Consider the following 12,874-nt stretch of genomic DNA (forward strand, 5'->3'; position numbering starts at 1 on the left):
ACCCTCCACATTTATTACTTTCTCCTCAACCCTGAACAAACTGCATTCAATGTGGCTTTAAATTCAATAATATCTGAATTGGAAGGAAACTCATTTGCTGCCAGAAGTTTTTCTGTCCCTTGTTCTTGCACTTTTTGTCCCTGGCTCTCCATGTCTTTCTGCAAAGGGCTTTCTACTTTGTACAGATTTATCCCTTGCTCAAGTGTAGTGCTGCAGTGGAAATTTAGCTGGGAAATTGGGCATTTGTCCTCAATGGAAAACAATTTTTGGGGGAAACTGCAGCTCATAGGAGAAGGAAATTTTCCACGATTTTGGGGTTGAGTTTAATGAGAAATTCTCCCCTCTGAGATTACCCTTCCACCAAAGGCACTGAAGTTTTTTTTGTTTTGACATTTTTGAAAGAAGCCTTTCAACCTGATCTATTAGAATCACTTTTTTTTTTTTTGTTCTTTAGAAACTTATTTATTTATTTATTTATTTATTTATTTATTTTGAGAAAAAGAAGAATGAACGCTTCTCAAATAAATTAAGCCTCTGGGTCTAGTTCATCTTCTTTGTCATTGTTATTCTACAAAGCAACTTAGGGGAAAATGCAGTTCTGTTCGGACTGAGCTAATATATTTTTCTCTCTCTTTTTTTTTTTTTCACCAACAAAACTGAAAATTCAGCTGTTCTTGCAGCTCTATTTGCAGCACAAGACATATTTGCAAATGAGCTGGACAAGTTCCTTATTCAAACAGTAAGACTGTAAGAAACATCCAAAGGCTCTCAAGAGGAATAGCACCAGGGCAGAGCATTTTGTTTGGAAACATTTCTCTTGTTCTTCGGAGTCAAATTCCACATTTCCCAAAAGAGTAACACAACATTTGTTATTTAAAAATAGCAAAGACTGCTCTTTAGGAATCAGGCTAGAGCAGGGCTGTATGTTTCATCTGATGTGCTGAGAATGGTTCCTCTGGTCCTGGTAATATCATTGTGCTTGTGGGTGCTAACAAAGCATGGGGCTGTGCAGGCAGGGTGAAACAGGAGGGATCCAGGGCTGGCTTGGGCAGATGGAGAATCAGCCTGAGCAACTGAGGGACTCCACGACTGGGCTTTGGCTCTGTTTTTCCAGAGTTATTTTTACCCCTCATGAACCCTCGGTCCTGGTGAAAATGAGCTCAGTAGCACAATGCTTCCTGTGGTCATCTGCCAAGCCAGTGGCACCCATCCCATCCCATCCCATCCCATCCCATCCCATCCCATCCCATCCCATCCCATCCCATCCCATCCCATCCCATCCCATCTCATCCCATCCCATCCCCCTGTCCCTTCTAGTCCAGGAGCTACAGGACACTGCCTGGGGACAGTAGCCCCCCAAGGACCCCCACAGCATCCCTGTTGATGCCTGGGCCAGGCAGGGGGATGTGCTGTGGGTGGGGGCAGGCAGAGGGGACAACCTCCCCGTCTAGCTCAGGGTATGGTGCCAGCAGGCAGTCTGAGCAGCCATGCCCCAAATCCTGAGCCACAAGCAGTGCCCAGCTGCAGGGCAGTGCCTCAGCTCTCTCCTCATGGTGTCTGGGGTGTCTGCTCTGCCAGTATCCCCAAAAACACAGTCACCACGCCTGTGCTTCCTCCCAGTGGGCAGTCACACTCCCAAAACGTTTCCCAGAGGAGTACTTTCCTTTTTCCTAGATCACTGGAGTGGGTTTGAGAACAATTTCACAGAGAGCTTGGAAAAACCGAGTCCTTTCCGCTGCTTCAGATTTGGACTCATGCATGACTTCATTTGACTGTTGGGATTTTTAATTTATGGGATGTTTCAATTACTTGCAGCTGGTGATGCAGCAGAAGGGCTCAGAGAATCTCCTACCTTCCTTGTGGATAACTTGCAGGTAGATATGGTGAGTGGATGTTACTGGCAATGGACAGCAAAGGTGGACAACCGGTCCCTCTCACCTATGCCCCGTCCTCCTCTTCCTCCCCACCAGCTCATAGTTTCAGCCCCCACCCTAGAGAACATCCTAAGAGGTTTCTCCAGGGACAAGATGAATGTGGTGTCTCATCACTGGCCCGAGGATTTCTGCTTATTTCTATCTAGGGATGGGAAAATTAGGAGGGAATAGTTCATTACCTTGATCTTTCCCAATGAACCTGCAAACTGCTGGGCGTGGGAGGGCAGAGGAATTGGGTCAATGCCTTCTGGGCCACGCAGAAATTCCTCTGTAATTCCCCAGGTCCCAGGAACATCACAGCCGCTATCCTGGAGCACCGTTTCCAGCAGGGACAGCATAAACAAGTCAGCCTTAATCTCATTAGCTCAATGATGCTCTTTATTAGCCTAAACCAGGCTGGCATCCATTTGATGTCTGTCCAAGATAGATTCTGTCTCTCTTTCTGCTGTTGGAAAGGCCATTAAAGTGCTCTCTTCCTGGGCTGTAAATAGAAAGGATAAAAAATTCCTTGCTGATGAACTGTTTTACTGGCAAGCCAGCAACCAGCACAAAGGAGGAAGCAGAGAAGCAGCTGAGAAAACGCAATGAACAGAGGTCAGACCTTCTGCAGACTGGGGCTGACTTTTGGGAGGATGAAGCCCCTGCACTCAGCAGTGAAACCCCAGTGACTCTGCCAAGCCTCTGGTCCCAGGTGGGACTTGTGCTGCGGGCTGGGAACAGCTAATCCAGCTCTGACTGCTGCGACCTCGTTTGTGTCTGTGGGTTTCTTCCCATCTGCCTCAGAGTAGATGAGAAAGCAAGGCAAGGGGAAAGGAGCAGAAAGATCAAGACAGTAGAGAGACAACTGATCAGGGCAAGGCAGGCAGGGACTGGATGCAAGGTATGGTTATCCTGGCTTTGGCTATGGGTCCGTCCCATCCACCGTCCCCACTATCCTGTCCCTGGGAGGATGAGTTACAGGAATCCTTGGTAGGAGTGGGAGTTTCTTCACCTTGAACACTGTGCATCCTGCTGAGCACAGCTGTTTGTATGTGTGTGGCTACTTACAAGCCTGAAGGAGTTAGTGCTGTTGGCGATCGTACATGGTAGAAAACCTCCTCGGCATCTCCTCCCTCCAGCCAGGAGATTTAGCTCACAGAAATGCATGTGGCAGAGTGGTACTACAAACATATATTATTTTTTTTTCACATACAAGAAGGATGGAGAGATAAATTAATATATGGATGACAGGCCTGTTGTTTTGTACTGCCTGTCTCAGTGTTAAAGAAGCTGATGTTCACTTGAGCCCATACCTTCAGCCTGAGACAGCCCTGATGACAGACAGCGGCTTTTCTCTTTCTTCTGCCAAAAAGTGTTGAATAAAAGACCTACATTCTTCCAGGGTGTGGCTGGTGACACCACACATTATATCACTGCCTTGGCAGTGCCAGCACCTGGGTCTCGTGGCACAGCCCAGCGTCTCTCCAGGTGTGGCTTCAGGAGATGCTATCTCCCCTGCCTTGCTGCGTCCTGCCCGAATGCCACACCGTGACACCAGTTTCTCCCAGACAGGATCCCGTCTTGGCTTCAGCTCCTCATTTCAAACTGATGTTGGCAGTGCTGTTGTATAACCATGTTTTTGAGTATACTTTTTATTTTTTGTTATTATTACTATGTTTTTTTTTAGTGTCACTTGCTTTATCTTTCTCTTCTTCTGTCATCAAGTATCTCTTCAAAACAGTCTTTAAAAAGTTTTCTTGCTGTGAATTTTGCCCACAGGTCCCCATCCCAGAGCTGTGCCTCTGTTGTAATTAACTCAGGCTGTAAGGTGGTTAATGATGGCACATCATGGCCTCGGAGCCTGGAGAGCACTGGGCTGTGCACAGAGGGACAGGGGAGTTGCTGGCACCAACTATCCCACAGCACTGTGACTTTCTGGGGGCAATGCTTTGCCATAAATCCAGCAGCCCGCTGGGCTGCGGAGCTTTCTGGCACCAGGGAAGCTTTATCCCTCAAGTGTGAAATTACTGCACTGGGGAAATTAAGGAATATTAATTCATGCTGTAGCTTTGCTATGGAAAGATAATTCATGTTTCCCCTATGCAAAATGCTCCAGGCATACTAATGGCCCTTGAGCAGAGGTGCTGCTCTTAGCTTTATGTTTCATTGTGGGAATGAAAATGATGGGCTGAGTTTTTCCTGGACATAAACCGATAGCCTGCAACGTGACTACCAGAAGTGGGAAATTGTCACTCTTGTTTTGAGAAAAATGTTCTGAATCTGACATTCCTCACATTTTAGTAAAATAATTTTAAAAAAAATCTAACAGGTGAAGATGCTCACTCGTGTAGCAGGTATCATTTCTCAAGTATTTCTGTCTGGGCAGATAAAGAGAGATAAGCTGCTGCCTTGGCACTTTTTCTTCCAGTTTTCTTTCAATACATTAGATACAGGCTGAATAGGAAGCTAGATCTTCCTCTGCTCCCACTGTTCTGTCTCATTAAATACCAGAACAGTAAAAAATGCCACCTCATTCAGAGAGTTTTCCATCAGTTAAGAAACAATTGCAGTCAAAGCAGGAACAGAGGTGGCAGCAAAGAAGAAACACTTCAGTGAAGGCAGCAAAGTCTCAGTCCCCTTTGGGGCTTTTGAGAAAATCAAGAGAAAAGCCGGCTCCCTGGCTTATCTGATCAGCAATGCTGAAAGATGTTTGAATGGTAAGGAATTGCTGCAATATATCACTGCAATTTGTCTTCTGCACAAAGTAATTACTTGAATTCTAGTTTGCTGCCCTCACTGATCTTGGCTGGTTATAAAGACAGAATAACTCCAGTTAGAAGGGACTTCTGGAGGTTATCTTGATCAACGCTAAACTCAAAGTTATTAGAAGAAAAAAAATATATATTCCTATAGGGAATTAAACTGGAAATAAGATCTAGCTTCAGTCTGAAACAGGGGCAAAACATCTTGCTGTGGGTTCCTTCAGCAAATAATACTTTGTTACATGGCAAAGGAATGAATGCCCAATTTCTTGCTTGGTTAATGATGCTCTCCACAGAAAACTGGCTACCGGCAGTGACTGCTGTTTGGATTGGATTGGACTCCCATCTCCATGCCCAGCAGCAGCCAGCCGTCTCCCACTCCTGCTGCTGGGGCTCAGCATCTCTTTCTGCTTCCTGCATCCAGAGCCTCCTCCAGAGCTGCCTAAATCTTGCCAAGAAAATGCCTCTTCAGTAGCCATTTGTCAGCAAACTGGGCAGCCTGAGAATCAAAGAATGCTTTTTAGCACCACACCAGGGAATCATTAATTATTTCTGCTCATTCAGTTATTGACAAAAGCAACGTTGGACTGTTAATCCAATGCAGAGAGTGATGGTAGTGCAGGTGTAACAGCTCCTATGCATGAAAACCTTTCTCATCACTCTGTAAGAAAATATATCCAGGACCAATTTGAAGAGTTAAACATGTAACATCTGTTTATTTCTTTCCTCCAGGCAAGAGAAAATTCAAGAGCTTACTACCTACTAACAGAAGCCATGGAATTTTTCTAAATAAAATGACAGAAAACTGATACTGGGATACTCTATGTTGTAAAAAAAATTACAGAACTTACAGAATCTTAAGTGGAACATACAGAAACCTACTGACAATCTGAGGTTTCAACTCACTCAGCAAGAAATAGCCTAGGGAATCTTTGGAGTGCAGTGTAAAGAGGGTCACAACTTCACTGAAATTTGACTTCAGCTTTGAGTCCTGGAACAGTCATAGTGAATAGTATCAAACCCATATATATATATCTTTGGTATGAGAAAGAAAGGCTGCAAATTCATGTTACACTGGGTACATGCATATTTGTCCTAATAACAATCTGATATTTACTAGAGATAAATTCAAAGCTTATCAAGAACAATCTTTTCAAAACAAACTCCATACTAGCAGGTCTGGTAGAAAAATAAAAGCCTTAAAGAACTCAAAAAATGGTTTAGTAACGATTGTTAAGTTGACAGGTTGTGATATTTTGATTTGAACACTGGGTAGAATGAATATACATATGTATGACCCAAGTTATTTAAGGTCTTAGATTATTCATGAATTGTTTGGTGTTTTATATATAGCACATGGTATTAAAAAAATAAATAAATCAGCATCTGTCATTAGAGCCCACACAACTGTATCTGGAAATAGCCCAGTTATTTGCCAGTTTATATTGCAGGGATGGATTGTGTTATCTCAGGGACCACCTGGATAGTAATGGTCAGCAAATATTGCTTTATTGATGGCGACTTGATTGTCAACATTAACGAGCAGATGGAATAATGAAAAATTTATGCTCACATTATCTGATACAGAATGTGCAGCCTCCATTTGACCACCCCTTGGTTTACAGATCAAGTCGGCTACAATCTGAACAAAATTATTAGGCAAAAATTATCTAGTGAAAACATGCCAAAACACGCATTATTCTCTTAGTGAGCATATTCTACCAGTGCATTACTGCACTATTATGTTATGCACATGTTACTGGCAGAAGAGTATTTCTGAATGTTATCATATTGATATTTTGGTATTTAATTATGTTGCATTTTGTCCTAAAAATAAAAATATGGATGAAGAAAAGCCATACGGGCCATCTTTTCTTCCACTACAAAGGTTTCCAAGTCATAAAAAGGTCTCAAGAGACCCATCATAAATACATGACAAAAAGAAGCCTAATTACTGGTCCACTGGAACTGAGACCCAAACCCTTACGTACATGAGAGTATGAGCCTTTTCCCTAAATAATTGATACAAGTGTGTTAGTTATGTACATTGTGGCTAGAGGAGAAAGGAAACAGGGAAGAGATCCTATTTTTCCAACTATCTTATTTGACCAGTCTCTCTCCCACAATGTTATTTTTCAGTGGTGATTGATTTGAGCATGGTGAAACATGCCAAAATGCCATGGTTTCTCCCTTTATTTGCCATGGGAATTTGGTTCCTGTTGACAAGTTGCAAGTCATTAGCATAGACAGTCTGCTTAGGAAACAAAAACATCCTGGCCCGGATGATTGTTCTGCAAGTTCTTGGTGTTCCAAAAAAAAAAAAAAAAAAAAAAGCCATTAAAATAATTGGGCTCCTAATTTAGTTGAGCAGCAGCAGTGTGTATTTTATTCACTAGGACAAAGTGTTCTACTTTGAAGAGTTGGGGACACTCATTGGCCTGGCCCAACGCGAGCTCCAGAGCAGGAGGCCAGGGCAGTTTGGCCCAGGATGAACGATGAATCCTGCCCTCAGAGGTGCTGAGCTTGTGTCAATAACAAGTGCCAAGGCTCTAGCAACCCACTGCCAAAGCCAGCAACAGGGCTGAAAAACACTCATATAAATATATCCTCTCAGCCTTAGTTATCCATGGGACAAAAAAAGCAGGTGCTTTTGTTATGGCTCTTGGACAACAGGAATTGCTGGTCCTCTTTTTCTCTGGGGCAGAGAAAAGGCATCTTTTTCTCTGCAGGCAATCTGGGCGCTGTTACCCCACCAGTAACAAGCTATGATGCTGCCAACATGAGGCTAGGATGCTTGCCTTTATGTAAAGGAACCAGTCTCTAGCCAGAAGTAGTTTTCTGCCCCTCAGAAACACTCTGCAATTAGAAGAAAGGAGAAAAAAATAAAAATAGGAACCTCCAGATCTTGATAGCTAAAAGAAATGAACAACCATCACAGTTCTGCTAATGGCAATCTCAAATCATCCTTAACTGACTGCGGTACTGCTGCTGTTGGAACTCTGCTGGCAGCAGGCTTGCCTTTCTTATCAGAAATAATGAAAGCCCTTTGGTCACCTGGATGCCAAGCCTGGAAAACCGTGCTCTTTAGCTCTTAAAAAAAAAAAAAAAAAAAAAAAAAAAAAAGCTACAAGTAAAAGCTCCATGACAAGATGCCGTCTGTGCAACCTCCACCCCTGTGTGCCTCCTGCAAGCTGCAGGGGCTGGGCTGTGTAACTTGGCTCCCACCACATACCTGGAGCTGCTTCTGCACCGTGGCAGGGAATCAGTGCCTGGTTTGGCAGGGCTGTACCTATATTAGAGCCCTGGGGTTCTCCTTCAGAAACATCTAAGATGGAAGAGGTTTTTCAGTATGCTCTTACAAGGATCTGCCCCAATCCATCTCTAGGAAGCTGCAGGGCTTCCTTGCCAGCAGCAGCCAGCCCCTTGGTGGGCAGCTGATCCCACACAGCGGTGCAGCACCAATCCCACCACCATCCCTCCACCATCCCAGGGCTGCTCTGATGTCCAGAGCCCCAAATATGAGGCTCCCAATGCTGCTCTTATTTCCTGGAGGTTCGTTGTCCAGGCTACATAAGCCTCACTGCAGGGCAGGTTACTTGCAATAAACAGCTTTTTTTTTGAGACTGATTTAATGCCTAACCATCTCTCCAGTTATTAATATAGCGAGGGTGGAGGTTTATTGCTGTGTATACTGCAGACCGATAAAGATTATCACTTAATTAATTTGCAACTGGCGTGTCATTAGGCTTGGAGCCAAATGCTCTGTTTTATCAGTGTGAATAAACACTCTGGAGTAATTTCTCAATGAGTCTATCTTAAATGGAGTTCTAAAGGAAAGCCTTTAGACATAAACTGTCTTGAAAGTAAAAAGATCAAACACCACTTTTTTTGTGGTTTGTTTTAAAAAACAAAACAAAACAAAACAACCAACAACACCTGGTTTCTCCTCTGGCCCCATCATCTGCATCCTGTTTTAAGACAGTGCTTGCAGGGAGTGTGCATCCTTCCCAGATTTTGGCCATTAACCTTCGAGGACACTTCTGTCTTCCTACTTTCTCTCTCTTACTTTCTCAGCAGAGCATTATGGCTTCTCTTGCACTTTCAGTTTCTGACCATGGGCAGTGAAGGACTCTGCCTTGCTGCTGACTGTTTTGAAGGGAGCAGGCAGTTTATAGAAAACAAAACTACAGGGGTTGGTGATGACAATATATTTTAAAAGAAGGTAAATTTTGGGAGACATTGGCCAGAATCATTTTATATTTGTACAAAAGGCAGAAAGCTTCTGTCACCTGCTGCAAATGATGTTAAACTTAACTTTCCCTGAAGTGTTGCACATCCAGAGACAAGAGCAGATGGTGTGGAGGCTGGCAGTTTGGAGTTCTTCACCTGTGAGAGGAAGGGGAAAAGATTCAAAAATAAAGGAAGGACGAGACCTTTTTGACACTGCATTGTTGTCAGCTGAGCAATATTTAAAGCTTACTTCATCTGAGAACAGGCAAGACCAACACGTCTCTTCCCTGTACTGCATCTCACAGTTTTAAGGCTGTGTTCTTGCTGCCCAGGTCCATACCATGTGATGCCGTGTGGCACAGGTTTGTGTTATTTACACCTTCCTTTAGCAGAGCAGTGCCAGGGGTGAGTATGACTTCATCTAGCCCTTCCTTCCAGGAAGAATCACTCCTTGGCACCACAGTGAGATATTCCAGGATTCTGCAGTGAGGCTGGGAGCAAACCTCTGTGAGATATACAGCACAGAAGCATTCTGAAAACTTGGCAGCACCTCCAGCTTCTCTTTTAGCTAGAGGCTCTTTCATTGAAGATGCTCAAGCACCGTGAAGTGGGCGCTGTCACTGTGCCTGCCTGGGTGCAACACAGGATCCTCAAGGAGTATCTGCACATTTGTGGAGCTGCCATCGTTTCAAGGTGCAGCAGTGCTGGGAGAGAGAATTGCGCCCTGGGCTAATGTTTTTTTGCAGCAGCACTTCACGAGCAGTCTTCCAAATCAGCCCATAATTTATTATGGGAAGGGAACTTGGCCCTCTGTGGAACTGGCTTCTATATCTTAAACAAACTGGTTAAAGAAAAGCAACGTCTCATCTTTGCATTGGAAGACATCCCAGCGCAAGGTCTGTGTGCCTTGCTTTGGAAACTGTGGCTGAAAAGGAATTTGTGAAGAGGAGCAGCAAAAAGAGATTTGGAGCAGCATGGATCCGGCTGACACCTCCATCTGCCTGGCAGGTCAGGCCATGCTGACACAGGGATGCTCTCAGCCAGGCTGCCAGCTCCTGCTGCAAGGCGAGATCACTGCCCATAGCACCCTGTCCCAGCAAAGGACTTTAGGGGACAACCAAGGCAAACAGACACAGACCAGACGTGGGATGTATTGACAGATTCTGACTTGCCTCCTCCATCCTTTTCTTTAGAATGGTAGTGCTATCTTTCTGGGAAAAAATATATATATAGTAGTAGTAGTAGTAATAATAATAATACTATTAATAACGGCTTGGGCTAGTAATGTGGCACCTCCATTGTGCTTAGAATAAGATGTCAAACTAGGATCTGTGCACTTTCCACTGCTGAACATAGGAGTGGGCTCACACACTCACGTTAGAGATGGCAGCATGAGTTCAACAGGATTAGTAAGCTTGAAATCCTATTAGCCATATATACATATTCATAGTCTTTCATGCAGCTGGGCAGGGCAGTATTTGAGTTCAGTTGGCTTTTCTTGCCTCTCGCAGTAGGAACGCCAGGACAGCATGGTGGCATCACCAGCTCTGTGCCTCCTTCATGCCTAAGGGTAGCCAGTGTAGAAAAAAACAATAATGCATCTGCATCATTTATAAATCAACATTTGCACTGGCCTTATGCTGGATCTGTTTTTCTCGTTTATTCTGCTTGACACAAAGACTTTGTGCTCCCTAAACCGTGTTAGACTTGAGAGCAAAATCAGACCAAGCAAATGGCTTGGTCAGCCCTGCCTACCTCTTGTCTGTACCCAAATCACCTGTAACTGCTTGCATCCCCACAGCTTTGTGCTTGCTCTCACCTGTGGAGGAGACAAGACTCCAGTAAAATGACCCCAATGCCCCCGATCTAACTGTAGAGCTTGGAAAGCAATGACTAATTCATTTCTCATCAGGACTTCCCCTTGCTGCTTATTTCTCCAACTCCTCTCTTTCCTCTGGGATGGTTTGATCTTTGAAAAGATCAAATCACTGCAGGAAAAAGTGTTTTGTGGGCTTTTGCTCTTTACATACTCAAGGTTGGTAAACCTCCCCAGACTGCTGCACAGGAAAGGAGTGTGAACTACTCTTGTGAAGCAGCCCTGCTTGGAACAAGCTGCGTTTGCCCTTCTTCCAGTGACCATGAAGGTGAAAAATTGAAAGTAAAGCACACATTTCTTGTATTGTAATTCATTGTTGTTATACTCTGCTGGCTTACAGGGTCTGGAGAAAGCAGAGAGGAACAAGGGGTTCACCCAGATTGTCCTCCACAAAAACTCTAATCGCAGGAGGCGAGCTACATCTTATGCTGTGTCTAGAAGAGAGGGTGAAGCTGTGACATGACCGTGGTCTACCAGTAACCGCAGGAGAAAAATGGCAAAGCAAGGGCTGCTCAGCTAAGTAGAAAAAAAAAAAAAAAAAAAAAAAAAAAAAAAAAAAAAAAACATAACAAAATACTGCTGGTATTTGTGAAGTAGCCAAAGCAAGTAAAATGTGAAACTAAGCAAACAGCACAATGTAGTATGCTCTCTCCTGCATGCACCCTGCTGATGTACAGCACATCAGCACTGTGAGGTACTCTCACCTGGAGCTACTTGCCAAGGCTATTTTTCTTCTTCACCCAGAAAATCATCTGTAAAAATGAACGTCCCCAGGTGGTGACTGCCAGGGGAGGGCTGTGAGCTGTTCCCCACCTTGTGCCGCTGCCCAATGCAACCTTGGAAAGCCTCACAGCCACTCACCTTCTGCAGCCAAGGAACAGCACTGCCAGAGAGCTTTTATTGCATGTCTCAGGCAGCAATAAAACCTTGTACACCTGAACGTCGGATGCCTGACTGATGAACAACACCTGGGAAAACCACTTGTTAAGCCTTTAATTATGACGATTTGGGGAACTTCTAAATGTACTGCTATCATTTGCATAAGCCTTGGTAGCATCCTCTTGGGTGTGTTAGACTAGCAGCAAAGTCCTGGGTGATGCCACTACTTTCTTAGTCACTTAAAGGCTGGTTGTGAGCCCTGCCCATGACTCCTGGTGTAGCACAAAAAGGGGCTTTCACCTTGAGCAGGAGGCACTGCTGCAGCAGCACCGTGGTGTCACAGCACCAGCTGAACCGTGGCTGGACTCCAGCATGCCAGGCTTCTCCCCATCCTTTTGTCCTGATTCCCAGGCGTGTGGCAATCAGGCTGTCCCCTGGAGAAACAGGGTGTAAATTGCTAATTAATGCCTCCCAGCTGCACAAAATTCAAGCCCATTTGTGCATGACAGAGATGTGTAGCACGAGCTCCCCTGAGAGAGGTTCCATAATCTGCTACTAATCACCGAGGCTTCAAAATCATTTAGAAGGATGTCCCTGTGACTTGTCCCCATGCAAGCATCAATTATGTTCTCTCCAATGCTGTGGCCTCAAAGACTGCAGCACAGGGGGAGCTTCTGAACACTTATCCCCCTGCCCTGACACCCAGCTTGCTGTTTTGTAGGTGGCAACATTATTTAAGGTAGTGCCTGATGTTCAGAGAATGGTTGAGGGAATTTTATGAGCAGGCAAACAGAGACTGGGACACAGTAAAAGGCAGAAGGCATTACAGTTTTCCAGGACATCACATAAAGAAGGGCAGCAGTTTGCAGTAGCAAGTCAATGTTTAATGCTGTTAATGCCCTCTTACATGTGGTACAGATGTTTGAGGAGATCCTGGCCAGGATTGGACCCGGTGTGTTAAGCGCCAGTCAGATACAGAGGATGTGACATTTGTTTCCACTAAAGAACTCACATAAGGGTTTTTTAAGCCAACAACCTGAAACCATAGATAAACAAACCCACCCCCCTCCCTGGGTAATTCTTGTGTGTGAGGGCAGTGCTGAGACATTTAAAAACTTTAATACTTTAGCAAATGTAAAATGTTTACTATAAGCACTTTTTAAAATAGAGGCAGCCAGTAAATCTCATACACTTCTGGCTCTAGCTCAACTTGG

The 12,874-nt window shown here is 44.4% G+C and overlaps 1 long non-coding RNA gene across 2 annotated transcripts; it reads right to left on the reverse strand.

The window, feature by feature from the left end:
- Positions 1–7,395: 7,395 nt before the first annotated feature.
- On the reverse strand, positions 7,396–11,587 carry LOC311444820. 2 transcript variants are annotated; one of them, XR_014698087.1, is made up of 5 exons: positions 11,486–11,587; positions 9,156–10,469; positions 8,965–9,061; positions 7,908–8,000; positions 7,396–7,531 (listed from the first exon to the last, which is right to left on the reverse strand). It is a non-coding gene; the product is annotated as an uncharacterized lncRNA (long non-coding RNA). The 2 variants fall into 2 exon arrangements; XR_014698086.1 differs by lacking the exon at positions 7,908–8,000.
- Positions 11,588–12,874: the final 1,287 nt, after the last annotated feature.

Source organism: Aythya ferina (genome assembly GCF_964211825.1).
Source record: "Aythya ferina genome assembly, chromosome: 14".
Taxonomy (NCBI): Eukaryota; Metazoa; Chordata; class Aves; order Anseriformes; family Anatidae; genus Aythya; species Aythya ferina.